Raw genomic sequence first — 13,363 nt, 5'->3', positions numbered from 1 at the left:
TTAAATAAAATTCTAAGGTTTGTGTCTGTCCACTTATCACACGATTACTTGAGAAGCAATGAAACAAGAACGTTTACCTAAATCAAAGGTTTATGACATGATATGCATTGGCGAAGCAACTACTGTGGCTAGCAGAAACTTCTGCAAATTTTTCAGGGTTTGTCTTTCCTACGGCAAACTGCATATGTTGAGCTGATAGAAAAGGTGATATAGCAGATAGAAGAAGTAAAGCAGCAACATCTACTGATCGTGAAGCAAACTGCAGAAGCTGATATGATAGGAAGAATGACAGCCCAGGCACTGGCTGAGTGTCAAACATGTGCAGCATGGTAACCTGCTGGTACTCATGTACTACTGGGTTGGATCTTTGATCTGGGAAGGATTGGAGGTCCGCATGATTCTAGTGCTCAGTTAATCGCCAAACATTCTTTGCTAATGTCTGTTATACACCTGCCTATTTCAAAACCTGAAGCAAATAACAGTAGCATTTAGGCAAATACAAATTTACACAAGCTGGCAGAAGAATATGAAAATAAAAGGAAAGGAAAAAAGTGCAGAAATTAAAATAACATCACGTGGGGTCTTTGTTTTCTTTTTATAACGTGCAAGAACAGCCTCCCATCTTGTTGATCTGTCTCAAGTCCCTCATTGCAGCCTGACCGTCTCCCATACTACTGCGTTTTCACATAGCAATGCAAGAAAAAAGGAAATGCCCACAGAGAACTCATCTCCCCCTCAATTCTACCAGCGCAAATGGAATTCCATGTAGTCTTTCTACGATTCATTCACAGTGGTGTGCAGTGCCGCGAGAGCAAGAAAAACAAACACCCCATGCCACCTTAGTTCTCTCCAACTCACTGCTGCACACAGGGGTTTAAGAAAAGTGAAAAGTGCGCCTGCTGTGGGCAAGAAGTGAGACGTACTCCCCTCCGCTGTGTGCTCTGTCAGGTTTGTTTAGGGCTGATAGCGATCTTGGATTTCATGTTACTGGATTGGCCGATTCACATTATTTTTTCCCACACAGGAGCCTTATGTCTATAATTAAACTAAACTATAGACCATAGCTGTTACCTGTTCATATATTATTAACAAAATGAAATTCTATAGGCTTATTGTTTAATCACCATAAATATACTAAAAAAAGTCCCTTAAAATATATACTTTCAATTATTAAAATAGGTACGGAAAATATTTACCAATAATATATATATATATATATATATATATATATAGCATAAAAAGAAAATACAATGCTTCTCATAATTACAAGCTGTCATACTGTTTAATTTCTTCAGTAATGTACTTGTGAATAAGGCTTAATTTAAAAAAGCGCTTTACACCATTTGCTTAACCAAAATATACAGATATTCTCAAACACTGACTCAGTTAATTGATATGGATAGTTAAGCACTGCTAGTTTTGATAATTCTTAATTGCACTACAGCTTTTTCAGGTTTTAAAAGATTCATTAACTATATTTATACAGGTGTCCTTCTGTTTTTTCTCTAGACATTTCACTCTTTTTCCAAGGACTTTTTTGACATTGCTTGCCGTTGTACAGAACTTGTAACCACCCGAGTTCTGTTATATGATCATTTTTTTTCTCTTCATTCTCCATAAAAACATGAGACTAAAGACTTTTCTCGGCCATCACTACAAACTACATGGGGTAAGAAACATTTTTTTTTTTTTTTTTTTAATTTTTGGATGGAATGATTATCCTTTTCAAAAAAATAACAAAAACACACACACGCAGACATCACCCATGCACTGTCCTCGCTATCAAGCTATAGTTAAGTGTCACAACCCAATTTACTGCTGGTCAGTGACAAGGACAAACAGCCCTGCACTGTACCTGGGTTACTGGTCATTTAATAATTGATACGGATCAGCAATCAGAACTTTATAACAGTCTAGACAAGCAGGCCATTCAGCCCAACAAAGCTCACCAGTCCTATCCACTTAATTCTTCCAAAATAACACTGAGTTGAGTTTGGAAAGTCCCTTAAGTCTTACTGTCTACCACTCTACTTATTCCATCCATGTGTGTTTGATTATAAGTGTAAAGAAAAATTTCCTAATACCTGTGTGAATTTTACCCTTAACAAGTTTCCAACTGTGTCTCATGTTCTTGTTGAAGTCATTTTAAAGATACCAACTTGATCCACTGGACTAATTCCTTTCGTAATTGTTAACACTTCAGTCATGTCTCCTCTTAATCTCCATTTACTTAAACTGAAAAGTCTCAGCTCTTCTAATCTTTCCTCATAACTCAATTAATGACATTGATGAAATAAAGTAAAATGCTCCAAATTTCATATTACTCAGCTAAGACATTGAATACACCTGAATGTTACACGCCATTTACATATTCTAATGTCCTCCTACGTGGTGGCACAGGGGCATGGCACGACAGGGCCTTGGATGGGCACACAAACCCATAACCAATTGTGCCAGGGCAATTTGCCTGACATGCAGGTCTTGAAGACTGCAGACAGAAGTTGGTGTGGAAGGCACACCAAGTAAGTAAGAAGTTTTAACTAGAATGATTTCTAGCAAACAAAACCAAACGGGGTATATCAGGAACAAAGTCAGAGAAGTAAGTGATGGCAAAGCCAACAATAAAATCAAGAAAATATATACAATATAATGTCTGAAGGAATCCACCACAGTGGGAAGATCAAAACGGTGTTTTATTCATATTGTTGCATCAATGGTGACACAAGCCACAACCTCCAGAGGTCCAGCTGAGTGTAGCAGCCAAATCCACTTACAACTTAGTGTGTTGCAGTAAACCTAAAAATAATCATGTTAATAATTTTAATCTTTTGAAAAAGGCTACCAAAAGACAATAAAAAAAGAAAAAAAAAAACATGCCCAAAAACCTCCATTAAAAAAAAAAAAAACACAACAGAGAAGCTTTTTTCTAAAAGTTTAAAATGAACCCGAGTTCATGACAAAGATACGAGAGGAAAAGCAGAGGAAAAGTGAAAACTTCATACAGGGAGCACACGGGCCAGGAGCCACAGCCAGTCTTCTGCAAACGTGTGGCACCAGCACTGATCACCACACTGCCCTGATGACATATCGGTGCCCTCCAAGTGTTAACTGCACACAAGTGTTGGATTGGTACTAAACATTTCAGTTGGGTACAGATTTCTGGTCTTGGACCTCAACAACAGCACCAAAACTTGATCCACTGGAGTTCCAAAGCAAATAATGGAAAACTCCCCCAAATCCCCCATCTCACAGCTGCTTCGTTCCCCGAGTCTGCATGCCCGCATAACTGGTCCTACCTCCCTGGAATGCCACACTTCTTACTTCAACAAGAGGAGCCTCCTCTTTGGACTATAAACCAAGTGTACATTAATACGGGTTCAAAGAGAGGAAAGGTGGAGGCACTGAATTGGCGCCCCGTTTTAGCTCCAATCACACTTATAAACTGTAGAGAACAAGGTGCCTGAAAATGACCACTTACATGTTTTTTTTGGATCCCTCCAGCCTGCATGCACACTCGTGCGTCTCCTCACTCTGTCATATAATTACAAAACTCTTTGATTTGCCAACATTCTGTAAATTAATAAGAGCAGCCCCCAGTTTGGGCTATTAAGCTTTTTGAAAAGCGGTTTGGGCCTTTTGATTTTAATATCCGTATCAAATCTAACTGGGTTCACCAAATTGCGAGGTGGTCCCCTTGGAGTTCCCATCGCACTTAGCAACAACTGAGCTAGAGGTGCTTGAAAATTACCATTTACTTCCGGTACCAAAATGAACAAAATGCTGGAAATCTCCAATATTTTAAAAATGGGAGTTTTCCGTACTGGTACACAATGCACGCTTACTGCATGTGCCGTTTTATTAAATGTTAGGATGATAGGAGCGCACCAAGCTCAAGTGGAGGAGGAAGGATTTTGTGCATTGATGTTCTTGAACAAATGTTGTCAAGCTGCTCTGAGCTGCCAACAGCTGAAGCCTTCTCAAGGCACACACAGGTTTATCTGGAGGAGGACACAGCAGGTTCGCACCCGGCAGGCAAGCCAACTGGATAGCAACCAAAACTCCACATACTGTCCTGCGTTGACGGCTATAGAAGGTCAAAGCTGTCTGGCTGACTCAAGAAAAAAGTTCACTCTGAAACGTAACACTCAGACAAGTCGTATAACACACATTCACAAAAGGAGTTTTATCAGAGGCCAGTGTAACATGCCCCATCCAACAGACGAGTCAAATTCTAGGCTAGGGGAAGGTCAATGTCACTAACTGACGTGTGGTAGCTTCAATACATGGGGATTTTACAAAGTACCGCACAACAAGGTCTGACGCTCATGTGTCCATTGTAGGCACTTTTTGCAGAGGACAGAGTCAGTATGGACACTATGGCTGGCCTGAAGTTATGCAGCTCTACATGATACAAACTGTGATGCACTGTGTGATCTGACACCTCTCCATCTCATGGCCGGCATTAAGTTTTTCAGCAACTTATGCTACAGTAGCTCTTCTATGGGGTCAGAACAGAAAGATTGGCCTGCGTTGACCCTGCACTGGTTCACTGGCTGTCCTTCCTTGTGCCACTATTGATAGGTACTAACCACTGAAGACGTGTGGTTTTGGAGATGCTCTGACAAGTCATCTGACCATCACAATCTGGTCCTAGTCCAAGTCATTCAGATCCTTATGCTTGCCCTTTTTTCCCAGCTTCCAACACCATTTTCAAAAATGTATTGTTAACTTGCTGCTTAATATATCCCACCTCTTGACAGGTGCAGCTGTAATGAGAACAATCAACATTCACTTCACCTATCAGTGGTTAGAATGTTGTTACACTGTTATTAATCTGATTAAAGTTTGTACCATCTTATATTACATCGTTTTAAAAATATTAAATTATTAAAAAAACATTTACTTAAAACTGCGTGTATTCAAAATTAAAGCGTATTTGACTAGTGCACAGGAAAGGTTGCAGACTGTTTATTATTAGAGTAAAATTTCCTTACATTACATATACCTGTACAAGCACAATGAAATGCCCATTTGGAAAAAAGGGGCACAATAGTAACTCTGTCTCTTTTGATCATGTTATGCATTTAGGAGCCTATGTAAAAATATCGGTAATAACACCACCTTAATTACAAGTATTTATCGCAAGGAATGATATGCAGACAAAATATTACACTTTTCTAGAAATCACCCATCATCACATAAAAAGAGCTGTGTTAGGAGTCAGAAGTTCAGAAGTATTCACACCCACTGTAATACAAAGAAATCTAAAAAAGAATGAAAGACATTATCTTAGGAATAAAAAAATATTTTAGATACACGATTCATTCTCTTCCTTTGTGGACTACTAGCTACAAATACAGTGTTCTCCCCAGAAATTGTTTCCAGCCGGGTGACAAGAAAAAGTAGCCGGGTGGGACGGAACGGGGAAATTTGGTGGTGTGGAAAATTAAATGTGCACTCTTTTTGTTAGTTAATTATTATGAATTATTTTCCAAAGCTCAATATGATTTCTTTTTTAAGGTTTGACACGTGAAAGAATATTTTTATTAAATTTAAGAAGTATCCAATTCAGGATCCTGCAACCCTAACAAAAATTTTAAATAACAATTGTTATGACATAAACCAACAGGCACAAGTATTGTCGCTGTCGGGAAGAAAAATAAAAACATTGAAAAAAAAAAGTATAGGAAACCTAAAAGGAGATCACTCGTACACTGTCGTAGTGACTGTACTGCAAAGTCATCAGACAGCCATCTAGTGTCACTGGCCATTTTCAGCTTAATCTAGGGAATGTTCAGAATATTTTTAATTTCCATTAAACCAGCCATCCTAACTGAAGAATTTTGGAAGAAGTAGAACAGCTGCCTTAAGATGTTCAGTTTTGTTAAATAAGGTGCTGCTGCTTGGGCACTTGCAAGGGCCAATCGGTGTTTTTACACAGTGACAGTTTAGCCACACCTTTCTGTTTCCCAATGATAACAGCCGCTCAATCTGACCATGGTCCAGCCAGATTAACAGTTTTGAAGCCTAGAGTGTCCATAGTCTCACTCAGTGTGTTGGTTATAGTCTCCGCTATGCAGTCAATCATATTGCGGGTTGATACAAAACTAACTCTGACCTCTTTAGTGACCTGGCAAACATATTTAATGTAAATAATTGTTTTATATCTGAGATATCATCACACAGAATCCTGCACTATATATATATATATATATATATATATATATATATATATATATATACACATACATACATACATACATACATACATACACATACATACATATTCATAGCATTCATTGTCCGAGTCCCGATCTGATTCCAGACTGTCAAATAAACGAACCACGCGCTGTGGCACAGCGTAAAGAGGCTTTGCCTCTGATGCTGACGTGCGATCCCCATGAGGGGTGCAGTGGAGTGTGTACACCTGATGAGCCCAAATAAGGGCGAAACACGAATCACTTACTCTTAGCATCATTTGACAGTAATCTATTTTATATCTATATCTATATATCTATATCTATATATTTTAATTACATACAGAGAGAGAGAGAGAGAGAGAGCTATGACCACTAGGGGCCATCTCAGAAGCCCATGCCCTTGAGACAACTACACAAACACAAGGCCCAAATAACCTTTTTACTTTGAAGACATCACCTTAACAGGATTCTTCAAAGGGGTACAGACACTAAAACTCACGCATGCACACAATGCACTAATGTTTTCCTTTTCGCTTCTTCGTTCAAACTTCACCAGCCAAGTTTTGTCCTCTTCCTCTCCTGACTTCGACTCGCCGAGTGAGGTGATGCAGCTCCCTTTATGCTGGCCCCAGGGGTACAATACTGCACAGAGGAAGCACTACTGGCTTGGGCAGAAGCCCCTCAAAGTAGTGATACCTGCTCTCGGCAGCTCCCTTTGGCAGTACCCACAGCACCTCACAGGGCTGCCCAAGAGGATTACAATTCCCAGGTTGCCCAGCAAGTATGCTCATGGGTGTTCCAGTCAAGGGATACGCCCCTGATAAGCAGTTTACCCCTCTCCTTTCATTTTATAATCGCATCCAGAAAGTGGAACACCATCCATATAGGTTAGGACATCCTGCTATTGACAGCTTCTGCCAATTCCAAGGGTCCTTCAGCCAAGCAAGGAAAAATCCCATCCTGGTCGACACCAACCCGTCCCTGCCTTCCTGTGTCTGGTGACACTGCTTAGCTACCCTGATTTTTATTTGTTGCTTTGATCGTTCAGCTTTCTTAAGTAGTGCTCTTGCCTTTTATTTCTTTCCCCATCATGACTGTTTCAGAGAGTCTGGCAGTAATTAGCATTTTCGTTGTGTTCAACCAGTGGAGTGAAAATGGTGGCAATTTGGTAGGAGGAATAGAATCTTGCTGTCAGTTTACTGCCAATTAATGGCTACAGAACCAGCTTGCACTTTGTCTTGAATGTCCTCCTGATGCTGACAATGTTTCCCTTTGACTAGTAGCCTAATGGGCCTATAAGTGAAAGTCTGGTTAATCTCGCAGTTATTCAACAAATAAAGCTTCTGCAGTGTTTTATTGTCCATCAGCAGACAGACACAGGATATGGGCCATTAGCACATGGTGGTCACCTGTACATGGATGAATGACCTCCTATAGTTGTTTACAAGTACAACAGACATGGCCTCTAAGAATTAAAATGAAAAAAGAAAGATGATGAGGCTCCTGTAACACCAGACTGGGAAAAATGCAACAATTCTATGCACTACTCACCTTGGTGATATCGTGCAATTTTAAAAGAATTCATTATCACATATGTGGGGCACAAGTTGATGTGTTAATGTTACGTCTGCAAATGGACAAGGTTTGACAGCGAGCCTGGAGATGATGAAAAGCCAGAAAAAGGGTCAAATCCAGGAGATCAAAAATAATGTGCCAAAGCAAAACCATTGTGGTCAGGAACGAGAGCAGAAGTCAATACCACAAACACGGACAATTCGTAAAGCCATTCGAGTTTGGGTTAATGAATCCACAGCTCAGATAAGGAAGGGTTTTCACAGATGCCATTTTACAATTAAAATTAATTAATTACATTTATACAGCACTTTTCTAACCTACTCAAAGCCTTTTGCATACACAGTGGTTATCACTTCAACTGTCACCCATGTGTAGCATCCACCTGCATGACTCAACAGTAGCCATTTTTACACCAGTACGCTCATCCTACATTAGCCATTAGGTGGTGAAGGGGCAAGAGAGAGACAACCTCAGAGGACACGCCCTCAACTGCTGGTGCGATTGGGCTAATTATGGGGTACCAAAAATGGCAGGCGACCACGAACACACAAAACGGTGGATAAAATGGCCCAAAAATATTTCATAATAAAAACAAAAAGAAATAATTTGAAAATCTGAATTAGCTTCAGGACCCAAAAAACCCTGAAAATTAGTTTCAAATTAAAAGATTTGATAAAGGGATACAAAAAATGAACAAACTCCCATCAGCTAACCAGCTAGATTTCAGATCATCACATTCCTCATCAAACCTGATTAATCCAGTTCAGGATCATGAGGGCCAGCAGCCTGTCCTGGTAGCTCTTATGATAAACGTACATTCATTAATTTTATATGGATGCTACAACTTTTTCTCAATACTTCAAAAACCGCCAAAAAAAATACAAGTGTGAATAATTTTAATTTATCTTCATTCTCTACATATATTGGTTTTTAAGTTCTCTTATTTTTAATCATCGCTATGTTTTAAATATTTGGCGGCATCTTGTATTTTAATGGACACCACCATTTTGGGTAAGGGTTGCTATGACATAACAGACACACTGCTGCTGGGGGGCATGGTCCCAGAAGTCGAGCCACGTCACTTCACCAGCACGACGATATTTAACTTGTAGATTCTTTATAAAAAAACCTTCCTGAGAATGCTTCCATTTGATTTCCCAGCTTTGAGCATATTTGATTGTCTTCTTGGCATCAAACTCTCACTTTGTTTAATAATTACGTTTCACCTTCTGGTCCACTCTGCCCTTTTTGGACCGTTTTCATCTCGTGACAAAACAGCAGCACCAAGTAGGAGGCATGGACCACCCTAGGGAAGGGTACCATCTAATCACTGGGCCCACTCAGGCCACCAACACTTGCACTCACATAAGAGCAATTTACATGGGGGCTGCGGGAGGAAAAACAGTGTGAACATGCAGATTCCACTTGGATAACAACCATGTGAGAGAATAGAAGCGAGGATGCTGGATGAGTGCTACCCGATCTGTTACTTCATGATCGCACAAGCCCAACTACTCAGCTGCTAGTTCATACAGTTCACTACCAACGTCTCTTATTATGTGAGGTCACTTTTAAGTAAATAAATCAAACCAAGGCACAGTAAGCCACTTCACATGTAACACTGAAGAACAGCCCAAAATGAATTACAATTCTGACTCGTTATCTGAGTTTTCACAGATTCATACAATAAGGCAGCAGTGGCATTTGAACCCAGCACCCTACATTTACATTTTTGGCTGATGCTTTTCTCCAAGGCAACTTACAACATACAACTGGTTCCATTTCTTTTGTTTTTTTGATTGGAGCTCAGGCAGGTCAAGTGAGTTGCTCAGGATCACACAGTGTCAGTGACTCTCCGACTTTACCTGCACTTTCTTGATGACTGCATCATACAATACATACATGCATGCATGCATGGATACACGAGGACATACAATAAAAGAGGCTTATATAGGCAACTTAACACAGCTGTGATGTGGGGAGGTTAAATAAACGTTTAGTGACTAACAATAGGAGCTAGAAGTTTAAAACCACATCTAATGCTGAATTTCTGTGTGTTTCACAGTAGGAACTTGATAACTAGTATACAAATAACATGAAAAAACTTTGGAAAACGATACAAAGATAAATGGTTGCTAGGTAAACGTTGATCAAATATGGTTTACTTAGAAGAATACAGCTTATTTCATTTATTCTACAGTATATTACAAACTACTGACATCTTCCGAAATGAGGTGAGCAAAAGTATAACAGGTCCGCCAAGGCTACGTCCAGAGCTAGGGAGTCACAAGCAATTACAGGGTAACTGGGGTTGCCGTTGGTAAAAATATAAAGTGTAATACAATGTCTTAAAATTACCAGTTTCACTTACTAATTCAGGGTGGCACGGTGGCGCAGTGGGTAGCGCTGCTGCCTCGCAGTTAGGAGACCTTGGTCCCGGGTTTGCATGTTCTCCCTGTGTTTGCGTGGGTTTCCTTCGACAGTCCAAAGACATGCAGGTTAGGTGAATTGGCGATTCTAAATTGTCCCTAGTGTATGCTTGGTGTATGCTTGTGTGCGTGTTCTGGCGCCCTGCCCAGGGTTTGTTTCCTGCCTTGTGCCCTGTGTTGGCTGGGATTGGCTCCAGCAGACCCCCCCATGACCCTGTAGTTAGGAAATAGCGGTTTGAATAATGGATGGATGGATGGACTTACTAATTCAATTAAGCTATTTTTTTCTTTTAGCCTTTTGGTAAAAATACAGCCTCTCTTTTAACTATGTAAGTATTATTTAATAGTTTACAAAAACCACAATGGTATCAATACAACCTTTAAACCCAAACTTTAACAGGTCAAGGTGGTAAAAATTGGCCTGCTGATTCATAATGGCATCTTAGCAAATTTATCTTGTATGTTATGTTATTTCAGTCCTAATAAATATATCAGTCGAATTAAAAAGAGACGAGTCAGTGGTTCCATAAACTGGATAGCCAGAATTGAAGATTTTGTGCACCAACTCCACAGCCCTGGCTTTGTCCACACTTTTACGTGTGCATTTAAAAATACAGACATTAATCTGCATTTTCTCCTTTCGTCCACCCTTCCCTTGGCATTATTAACTCTTGAAAAAGGAGAAATTCTGTATAGCGCCGTTAGTTCTGAAAACGCTGGCTTGATATTGCAGTGTGGACAGAGAGTTTTGAAAACGCAGACTAAAAATCGCGCTCCGAATGATTTGTGCTCATTACATGACCCTTCCCTGATTGGATCCTGCTCTTTCATTACATTTTGTCAGCCACTTTGCTCACCTCTAGTATTGCTCAAGAACAATTCCACCTCATCATCAGCCCATTACTGTTCTTCATGTGTAAATGCAAGCTGCAAATGAAATGTCTAGCGTGGAGGGCACTTCCACTTCCTGTTTCAATAGATACACACGTGTCCAGTGGAGGTAAGGGACTATGTCATATATATTTTTTGGAAATTTCAGTGTGGGTGGAGATATTTTTGCAAACACTGTGATAATGCTAGAGTGGACAAAGATGACTTTGGTTTAAAAAGGAATATGTAGAAGTGTGGATGTAGTCCAAGGGTTTGTTCCATACCATACTCGAGGACAATTGGCCCAAACCGGCTGGCCTGCACTCACACTGCGCTTTAGCATTCTGGGCCTGGGCACGCCTTCGTCATCGCCATGCGACTTTGTGTAAAGTTAAAACAAGATCCGAACACGAAGTGAAAACATGCATGTCAAAATGATTTTCCTTATTTTTGTGTCTTTTTTGTTCTGAAGTTGTGTAGAGCAGGATAACTCTCTCTACCACCTTGCAGATTTATTGAGTGTGTAGCACAGTGTTTTGCTGTTAATTGTGCTGCACATTTCAGAAGATTTTTATGTAGATAAATGATGTTAAGGGAGGAATTTACAGCTTTTCTTGCGAACTACAATTCACGTTCATCTGTAAGGTGAGGATAAAAACTTGTTTGTAAACTCAAATGGTATTGAATAAAATGATGTTGCACTGTGGAGATCATAACTGTGTTCTGGCACGTTGCTCCTGAATCCTACTGAACCGTGCCCAGACCGCATCTTCTAAGTGAGCCAGGACATGGTACAGTAGGCCCAGCATGAAGTGATCACAATAGTCAAATGAACTACACTTGGGGGGTTACGTGCGAACAAATGTGGTCGGGCATGGAATGAAATGCCAGTGTGAGTACATCCTTAAACTGTTCGCATACTGATATAAAACAGACAGCCAGACACACATAGGAAATTATGAAGGACTTGTTCCACGAGATGTTTATAGCCTTTGAACTGCTTTGATACTCTGTAGTGTTGTGCTTTTCAACAATAGTTCTTTAGTTGACTTGTGTAAGGAGTCGTAAACAAACTCCAGAGCAGGCCAACTAACAGCCAGTAGGTTTACCTAGTCTAATGGCCGTTTCTGAACAGTGGCTCTTGGGCTTTGCAAACTAACTAGGAAACAAATACAGAACACAGATGAAGAGATAAAAGGTCAGTGACCAGTTTTAAGACGTGACCATCCCCACATTTTCATGAGTGTTGATATCTTAAACTGGAGGCACAAATCATCAACTTTTTTTCTGGTTTGTAAGCCAAAATAGAAGCCGGCAGACGACAAATATTAGGGTCCCAATACAATTCCAATTGAGAACAGAAAAATTGTGCAAATGCAATGAATGAGGCAGCAATGTTCATTTACTGAGCAGGAGTCAGAAATATGAAGGTCAGAATGAGCTTTCACCAAAACCAAAAAATGAAAACCAGAGCTCAAAAGGTAAAAAAAAACCAGACGGGCACTCAATTATTTAAACCTTACTGCTCCGATATTTTACCGTTTTTAGCGACCTCATTTAACTGGGCAATCATAAAGGTGTCACATGCTGGACAAGCGTGCACCAGGTGAACCAGTAATAGGCAGCATCAGTGGTCACAAAATGACAAACTGAAAAACTCAGAGAACAATAAAATATTTAAAAAAAAATAAAAATAAGTAATGTTCAAACAATTGTTAATACTCCTAACAGTTTAGGAAGCCAAATCAGGTTAAAAAAAATAAATAAATAAAAAATAATAATAATAAGAATAATAAAATCTGGATTATCTTAAACTTGTTCCGCATTAGGACTGCACTCCGGCTCCTAGTATGGAACTTCAATGGAAGTCGCCAATTCCAGACAGCCTGTATTAGAGATAAATAAAGCACAATGTTCAGCCACTTTCATCCTATCCATCTCCTATTTTTTAGCACTCCCAGCATACACAAGAAGTTTTTCCCTCTAATGTAGGATATAACGTTCAATCGCAATTGCTGATGAATGAACCCCACTGAACACTTCGCCTTGAGCGCAGCAAATACGTGGAAATGTTTGAGAATTTTGCAGAGCTCTGCAAAATGCACTAAAGTTGATGGGGAAGGAAAAACTGGACTACCCTTGAGTGGCTTATACTGGTGCACTGGTCTTCTACATATCCCTGAGGGTTAAGAAACCATTTGTCAACTACGCTGGACAACCTGTGTTGTGCCACCTGTGCCACCCTGTCATCCTGAGATCAAATCAACTTCGCTTGCAAAACACTCCAAG

The sequence above is a fragment of the Polypterus senegalus genome, chromosome 6 (genome assembly GCF_016835505.1).
Source record: "Polypterus senegalus isolate Bchr_013 chromosome 6, ASM1683550v1, whole genome shotgun sequence".
NCBI lineage: Eukaryota > Metazoa > Chordata > Cladistia > Polypteriformes > Polypteridae > Polypterus > Polypterus senegalus.
Note: the sequence above shows the minus strand (reverse complement) of the source record.